Here is a 9,751-nt window from a genome sequence, read left to right on the forward strand (position 1 = left end):
GTAGTGTGTGTGTATCTACATGTGTAAGTGTATGCTATGTAGTGTGTGTGTGTATCTGCATGTGTAAGTGTATGCTATGTAGTATGTGTGTCTGCATGTATAAATGTAAGCTATGAAGTGTGTGTATCTGCATGTATAAGTGTGTGTGTGTATCTACATGTGTAAGTGTATGCTATGTAGTGTGTGTGTGTGTATCTGCATGTGTAAGTGTATGCTATGTAGTGTGTGAGTATCTGCCTGTATAAGTGTATGATATGTAAAGTGTGTGTGCATGTATAAATGTAAGCTATGAAGTGTGTGTATCTGCATGTATAAGTGTATACTATGTAGTGTGTGTGTATCTGCATTTGTAAGTGTATACTATGTAGTGTGTGTATCTGTATGTATAAGTGTATGCTATGTAGTGTGTGTGTGTATCTGCCTGTATAAGTGTATGATATGTAGTGTGTGTCTGCATTTGTAAGTTTATGCAATGTAGTGTGTATGTATCTGCATGTGTAAGTGTATGGTATGTAGTGTGTGTATGTGTATCTGCATGTATAAGTGTGTATCTGCATGTGTAATTGTATGCTATGAAGTGTGTGTGTATGTGCATGTGTAAGTGTATGCTATGTAGTGTGTTACTGTGCATTTTTACTAACTTTAAAGGCCAGAATCTAGAATATTAATGAGGAAAGCAGAGAGCAGTTTTAAAGAATCTTTTATTAAATGTCCAATTCAGATACAAATATTTAGCACTGTCTCTGCAAAGGCTAATTAAATACAGAGCTCACATAGCTATACCAGTGGTTTGAGCTTGTGTTTGATTTGCTGCCTAAGAGTATTAAAATATATGACTTTGTTTAGAATTTTATTTATATTACTTTGATCTTATGATTTTTTAAGCCCCGCCCCCACCCACCCACCACATTTCACATTTTTGCCTCGCAGGGGGGTCCCTTTTTTGAATTTTGAAATGTTGAGAGGTATGTACATATATAGACTCACACAAGCATACATATACACACATACAAGCATACATATACACACATACACACACAAGCATACATATACACACACACAAGCATACATATATATATATATATATACTGTATATATATATATATATATATATATATATATATATATATATATATATATATATATATATATATATATATATATATATATATATATATATATATACACACATACACACAAGCATACATATACACACATGCACATACAGGGAGTGCAGAATTATTAGGCAAATGAGTATTTTGACCACATCATCCTCTTTATGCATGTTGTCTTACTCCAAGCTGTATAAGCTCGAAAGCCTACTACCAATTAAGCATATTAGGTGATGTGCATCTCTGTAATGAGAAGGGGGTGTGGTCTAATGACATCAACACCCTATATCAGGTGTGCATAATTATTAGGCAACTTCCTTTCCTTTGGCAAAATGAGTAAAAAGAAGGACTTGACAGGCTCAGAAAAGTAAAAAATAGTGAGATATCTTGCAGAGGGATGCAGCACTCTTAAAATTGCAAAGCTTCTGAAGCGTGATCATCGAACAATCAAGCGTTTCATTCAAAATAGTCAACAGGGTCGCAAGAAGAGTGTGGAAAAACCAAGGCGCAAAATAACTGCCCATGAACTGAGAAAAGTCAAGCGTGCAGCTGCCAAGATGCCACTTGCCACCAGTTTGGCCATATTTCAGAGCTGCAACATCACTGGAGTGCCCAAAAGCACAAGGTGTGCAATACTCAGAGACATGGCCAAGGTAAGAAAGGCTGAAAGACGACCACCACTGAACAAGACACACAAGCTGAAACGTCAAGACTGGGCCAAGAAATATCTCAAGACTGATTATTCTAAGGTTTTATGGACTGATGAAATGAGAGTGAGTCTTGATGGGCCAGATGGATGGGCCCGTGGCTGGATTGGTAAAGGGTACAGAGCTCCAGTCAGACTCAGACGCCAGCAAGGTGGAGGTGGAGTACTGGTTTGGGCTGGTATCATCAAAGATGAGCTTGTGGGGCCTTTTCGGGTTGAGGATGGAGTCAAGCTCAACTCCCAGTCCTACTGCCAGTTTCTTGAAGACACCTTCTTCAAGCAGTGGTACAGGAAGAAGTCTGCATCCTTCAAGAAAAACATGATTTTCATGCAGGACAATGCTCCATCACACGCATCCAAGTACTCCACACCGTGGCTGGCAAGAAAGGGTATAAAAGAAGAAAATCTAATGACATGGCCTCCTTGTTCACCTGATCTGAACCCCATTGAGAACCTGTGGTCCATCATCAAATGTGAGATTTACAAGGAGAGAAAACAGTACACCTCTCTGAACAGTGTCTGGGAGGCTGTGGTTGCTGCTGCACGCAATGTTGATGGTGAACAGATCAAAACACTGACAGAATCCATGGATGGCAGGCTTTTGAGTGTCCTTGCAAAGAAAGGTGGCTATATTGGTCACTGATTTGTTTTTGTTTTGTTTTTGAATGTCAGAAATGTATATTTGTGAATGTTGAGATGTTATATTGGTTTCACTGGTAAAAATAAATAATTGAAATGGGTATATATTTGTTTTTTGTTAAGTTGCCTAATAATTATGCACAGTAATAGTCACCTGCACACACAGATATCCCCCTAAAATAGCTATAACTAAAAACAAACTAAAAACTACTTCCAAAACTATTCAGCTTTGATATTAATGAGTTTTCTGGGTTCATTGAGAACATGGTTGTTGTTCAATAATAAAAGTAATCCTCAAAAATACAACTTGCCTAATAATTCTGCACTCCCTGTACAAGCATACATATACAGTATATACACACACATACGCACATGCACATACACAAGCATACATATACACACATGTACATACATACACAAGCATACATATACACATGCACATACATACACACGCATACATATATACACATACACACACAAGCATACATATACACACATACACACACAAGCATACATATATATATATATATATATACATACACACAAGCATACATATACACACACAAGCATACATATACACACATGCACACACAAGCATACATATATATATACACATACGCACATGCACATACACAAGCATACATATACACACATGTACATACATACACAAGCATACATATACACATGCACATACATACACAAGCATACATATACTCACATGCACATACATATACGCAACTGCACATATACACATACATATATACACATAGTTTTGCTTTTTTCCCCTCCAATCACAACTTTATTAATATATAATAAAAATACTCCCCAGACATATTTTGTGAATAATTATACCCACATCTTTCTTTTCAATAAACTGTGTTGTAAGTATGCTATCCTAATGCTATATCTCACCCACAAGTTATAAAGTGTGAATAGGAGTACAGTATTTACAGTAATACAGAATGGTAGCCAGTGGGGCAGTCGGCAAGCACTAGTCAGCTCTCCTCTCATCGAGTCCTCAGTAAAGAATGAAACTGGGCTGAGCAGGTCAGGTCACGTGCATCTGCAGATTGCAGTCTGCTGTGATTGATGAAGCATGCAGCCTATGGCATGCGCAGGGCTGCAGAGTCTGGACCCCACCCCCACAAGACTAAAAAAGATCCACTCACTGCTGTCATAGACAATGGTTCCGCTAAGGGGATATTTTTTACATGCCTTGTTTGTAAGTGTCATACGCTCCCCATCTGCCTAGCCTGCTACCGCAACCTTTGCGAGGTGCATTGCAAAAGAAGCAGGGGACAGTGCAATGGGAGTCGGGGACATTTCCGGGGACTGAGTTTTTCCAGGGACAGTCTCCTCAATCCAGGGACTGTTCCGGAATTTGGGGACGTCTGGTCACCCTACTTTATTACCCATTCCCCAGTTTTGCATAACCAACACAGTTATAATATACTTTTTACCTCTGTAATTACCTTCTATCTAAGCCTCTGCAAACTTCCACCTTATTTCAGTTCTTTGAACAGACTTGCATTTTAGCCAATCAGTGCTCACTCCTAGGTAGGGTTGCCACCCAGCAGGTATTTTACCGACAAAGCCGGTATTTTTAAGGTTCATGTCAATGTAGAAAATAAAGAATAAATATTGAAAAAAGCCCCTGTCAAAGCAACCCTACTCCTAGGTAACTTCACGTGCGTGTGCTCAATGTTATCTATATGAAACAAATGAATTAACTCCCTCTAGTGGTGAAAAACTGTCAAAATGCATTCAGATTAGAGACGGCCTTCAAGGTCTAAGAAATTAGCATGTGATCCTCCTATGTTAGATTTCAACTAAGAATACCAAGAGAACAAAGCAAAATTGGTGATAAAAGTAAATTGGAATGTTGTTTAAAATTACATGCCCTATCTGAATCATGTATATTGGCAGATAGAGGCGCTGGTTCTAAGGGATCTCCATAGGATTTTTCCCTATGTTTCACAATTTTCCCAGAAGAATTCTGTCTGTGTCTGTGTTCAAAGAATATCGCATTGGCATAGTATGTCTGAGCACCTTAATACATAAGTGCAGTATACTCACAGAATAATATCAGACAAACGGCTCCACAGGTGATTTCACAATCTTCTGTTCAAAGAATATCGCATTGGCATAGTATGTCTGAGCACCTTAATACATAAGTGCAGTATACTCACAGAATAATATCAGACAAACAGCTCCACAGGTGATTTCACAATCTTCCTAAAAAGAGGGGTTCAGTCTGTATCTGTGTTCAAAGAATATCACATTGACATAGTATGTCTGTGCACCTTAATATTTAAGTGCAGTATACTCACAGAATGATATCAGGCAAGCAGCTCCACAGGTGATTTCACAGCAGGTGATTTCACAAAAAAACAACAATCAGGAAAGGAAAAAAGCTGGCTTTTTTTTTTTTTTAAATAAAATGTTTATTTTGCTCAAAAGCCAGCTTTTTTCCTTTCCTGGTCGTTGATTTTTTGTGAAATCAGCTGCTGTGAAGCTGATTGCCTGATATCATTCTGTGAGTATACTGCACTTATATATTAAGGTGCACAGACATACTACGTCAATGTGATATTCTTTAAACAGACAGAACCCCTTTTTTGAGGAAGATTGTGAAATCACCTGTGGAGCCGTTTGTCTGATATTATTCTGTGAGTATACTGCACTTATGTATTAAGGTGCTCAGACATACTATGCCAATGTGATAATCTTTGAACACAGACAGAATTCTTCTGTGAAAATCGCGAAACATAGAGAAAAATCCTTTGGAGATCCCTTAGAACCAGCGCCTCTATCTGCCAATATACATCGTTTGTACAGCTTTGAGAGAGACTGTTTCGAAGGCAGCGGTTCTAACTAAAGGGAAGAACTATCCTATTGTACACTCTTTTTTTGTCCTATCTGAATCATTAAAAAATTTTTGGACTTGACTGTCCCTTTAAATCACAAGAACTTTATTAAAAAATATACTGTATATGTGACTATAAATTAGTTTGCAAAAAGTGTCAGCCCTGCTTAATATCCAGCCCAGCAAAATCCATAAAAAAGAAGAAAATATGGCCACTGAAGTCAAAATTAAATTTTAATGATTCAGATAAAGCATTCAATTACAAAAAAATAAATAAAAACAAATTTCCAATATACTTTCATTATCAAAATGTGCACAATCATTTTATATGCTCACTTTCTGAGGCTCTGACTCCTATTGAGCATGTGCATTGAGCATGTGCAATAGTTTTGTACATTCTGTGATTGGCTGATGACATACAGGGGAGAGAAAATGTATTTGTAGAGCGCCAACAGATTCTGCAGCGCTATAAACATAGGCGGTATACAACCCTAAGCTGTTATCCGCTAAACGAAATGTTGATGTATGCTGATGTAATCGTATTTTTAAAAAAAAATTATTATCTCTGTAATGGCCATGATGTAAATTGAGATGTAAATTATCTGTGCATATGAACTCTCTGTACACCTAGTTGAAAATCCTTAATAAAAACAGTTGATTTAAAAAAAAAAAACATAGGCGGTATACAAGGTAGCAATTATTGGGATCAAATGGGTTGAGGGCCCTTCCTAGAATCGCAACTGTTGTAGTCAGCTCTTGTGAAGGTGATGTCAGGGTTTTTTCCCTGTTGTGTTTGACATGTGCTGGCAGCCCTTTTACTCACCTCTCTTCCTGACTATGGTGCATTGTGGGGGATGCTGCTCAATTCCTGCACTTCCTTTTATGGCCAGACTGGTGTGCATCATCCATGTGAGACAGGATGCAGTCTCAGAATTGTGATGTCATCACTTATTATTTAAAGGACCTCTTTTCAGTATGCTTTGCCTTTGCGTTGTCTCAGACTTGTTTGTGAGAGTTCCTGTGTATTACCTGGCTGCCTGACGTCCTTCCTGGTTCCTGATCTCTGGCTTGTTCCTGACTCTGCTGTTTTCCTTGTTCCTGATTCTGGCTCGTCTGACTATTCGCTTTGGCTCCTGACTCGGCTCATCTGACTACCAGCTCTGGTTTTGATTCCTGGCTTGTTATTTGACTTGTGGACTTTTTATTATTTTTTGCTATTAATAAAGGTGATTATTTTTGCACTTCTCGTCTCAGTCTGATTCCTGGCACCCTGACATTACGCAAAGGCCATGAATCCTGATGCGGCTAATAATCCTCCTTTACCTGCCATCATTTCCAGGATGGATGTACAGGATCACCGCTTGGATCAATTTGCACTAGCCCTGCAAACCCTGCTGACTCGCACTGCACATTTGGACCAAAGTGTCCCGCAAGTTATGGCTGCTCCTGTTTCCACTGCTGCACCTATGCCTACCAGGAGCATGTCCGGTTCTGCACCTCTACCTCAGCGATATGGAGGTGATCCTATTCAGTGCAGAGGGTTTTTGAACCAGGTGGGCATTTACTTTGAGATGTTACCTCAGGCATTTCCCTCTGACAAAGCTAAGGTGGGATTTCTCATCTCGTTACTCTCTGACACAGCTCTTGCCTGGGCTAATCCCTTGTGGGAGACTAATAAACCTGTGATTTCAAATTACCCTGAATTTGTGGCCTCCTTTCGAAGGGTATTTGATGTTCCGGCTCGCTCCTCCTCTGCTGCTAAACGACTCATGTCCATTCAGCAAGGTACAAGATCTGTTGCTCAGTATGCTATTGAGTTCTGTACGCTTGCCGCAGAGGTAGGTTGGAACAATGAAGCTCTTGTTGCCGCCTTCTTTCATGGGCTCTCTGATGCGATTAAAGACAAAGTTGCTGCCAGAGATTTACCAGAGGATCTCAAGGCATTGGTGTCTTTTTTTTATCCTAATTGACATCAGAGGCCCTCTTTCAAGGAGCGCTTGCGAAAGCCTCCTGTTCCGTTGTCTCCTACGTGTTCGTTCCCACCCATGCCTCCCTATCCTCCCATGCCTCCTGGTCCCGAGTCACCAGGTACTGCTGAGCCTATGCAGCTGCGATTCATGCGCCTCTCCGCGGCGGAGAGGGCCTTTAGGAGGAGGGAGGGGCTCTGCCTCTATTGTGGGTTACAGGGCCACCTTTTGAAGTCTTGTCCTACACGACCGGGAAATGCTCACACCTAAGGTCCTGTCGGGGGCAGACCTTGGGTGGGTTATCCTCGTCCCCAGAACCGCTTAAGGAGAAACCTTTGGTCACGGTTGTCCTTTCCTGGGTGGACTCCTCCATAGTCACCCAGGCTCTTGTTGACTCCGGTGCTGCGGGCTATTTCATTGACAGTGCTTTTGTATCAAAGCACTCCATTCCTGTTTTGCCTCGGTCCATTCCGCTTGCTGTTGAGGCCATTGATGGCAGGCCCCTTCAGCCCGCACTCGTTACTCACGAAACTGCTCCGTTGTCCATGGCTGTTGGGGCTCTCCATTTTGAACAGTTTGGGATATATAGGAGCGCCAATGGCTAAGATATACCACAGGATGTTAAATGCTGCTACTGAGTCTGATAATGTGTCAGAAGATTGGATATATTCCACAAGTCACGAATCATTAAGTTAATAACAATTCATTACACATTTATTAAAATACATATAATAAAACCAGAAAAAAACATTAAACATTTTTAAAAATAGAGATAGTACTAGGTGAACAGATATGCAAATAGTACTAGGTGAAACAATGAGATGAGTAAACCATTAGTTGGAAAACTGTGTAAACTGAGCCTGTAGGAACAAAAACACCTTCCAGCTTAAAGTGAACTTCGATATGATTGAACACTTCAGTAAGCTTGGGGAATGAGGAATAGGCTAAATCTAACCATGGGGAACAAAATGAGTGGCTAGGTTAGTCGCAAATACGTGTTACACATATACTGACCTAGATCTTACAAAAAATGCATAGGTTTTAAATGAAATGCTAAATTTCCCAAAATTGGTGGATTAAAATAGCTGCTAACAATATGTGTTCACATATATGAATAACAAATCGAAATAGATATACATAAAATAGGAGATCGTTCTAATTGAGTCAACACCAATATGTCCGTGAAAATATCGCGAATGAGATGGGGAGGGATATAAAGGTGAAAGTGTGCAATACACAAATAACACAATAGGTGGGGTGATAATATATATATATAAACCGAAAGTGAAAAAAAATGCAAAAATGCAAGAAATAACAGTGTAGTGATCAACTCAGTGAGTGATACAATGAAAACTAAGATAAATCAGAAATAAAACAATGTGTGTCCCGCAATCCTAATACAGTTAGACTGGTACTAGCAAATTCTTTATCTAATATAACAATGCTTTTAGCAATTAGTTGACAATTCAGCAAAAAGGACTCAGTGGTCCAAGTGAAGTCCCAAGCTTCACTGATAAATCACAAAAATAGGTTAAAAAAAATAAGTTAAAAAAATACATATAAAACAGTCAATGAAAAGTCAATAGTAATCCCATTGTAAAGTCTTAGTAACAACTGTCCTTTTGGTGTGCAATAGTAATCCAGTGTCCTAGTAGAGACAGAGACCTGAAAATAAAAGAAAGTGCACTAAACAAAAGAGCTTGTGGGATGAGGTCTATTAGTAATAGACTTACCCAAAAAGCCGTGGTCCTGGATATATAATGAGCCTCACAAATCTTAATTTCAAGTAGTCTACGCGTTTCGGTCCTAAAAAAAGGGCCTTTTTCAAGACATAGCTCTCCATTTTGAAACCCTCCAGTTCCAGGTGATAAACTCTCCGCATTTTCTAGTTGTTCTGGGTTATCCCTGGCTCCAAAAGTACAATCTCAGTCTCGACTGGCGCAGGTCCGAAATTTTGTCGTGGTCCCCGCAATGTATTTCCACTTGTCTTCGGAAACCAGTTAAAGTCTTGTGCACTTCTTCGGTTTCTCAATTGCCAGAAGAGTACCGAGAGTTCCTAGACGTGTTTGACAAGGTGCGTGCCGGTACGTTGCCTCCTCACCGGTCTTACGATTGTGCAATAGACCTGCAACCCAGAGCCATTCCTCCTCGGGGCCGGGTGTACCCTCTGTCTGTTGCAGAGAATTGTGCTATGGAGGAGTATGTTGCTAATGCTCTGTCGCGGGGGATCATCCGCAAATCCTGCTCTCTTGCAGGGGCTGGCTTCTTCTTTGTGAAGAAAAAGGGTGGCGAGTTAAGACCATTTGAGAGGAGCGTACAATCTCATTAGGATTAAGGAGAGCCACGAATGGAAAACAGCATTTAACACCAGGAGCGGGCATTATGAGTATCTTGTAATGCAATTTGGCCTATGTAATGCTCCTGCTGTTTTTCAGGAATTTATTAATGATGTCCTACGAGA

Source organism: Bombina bombina, chromosome 1 (assembly GCF_027579735.1).
Source record: "Bombina bombina isolate aBomBom1 chromosome 1, aBomBom1.pri, whole genome shotgun sequence".
In the NCBI taxonomy this organism is placed as follows: domain Eukaryota; kingdom Metazoa; phylum Chordata; class Amphibia; order Anura; family Bombinatoridae; genus Bombina; species Bombina bombina.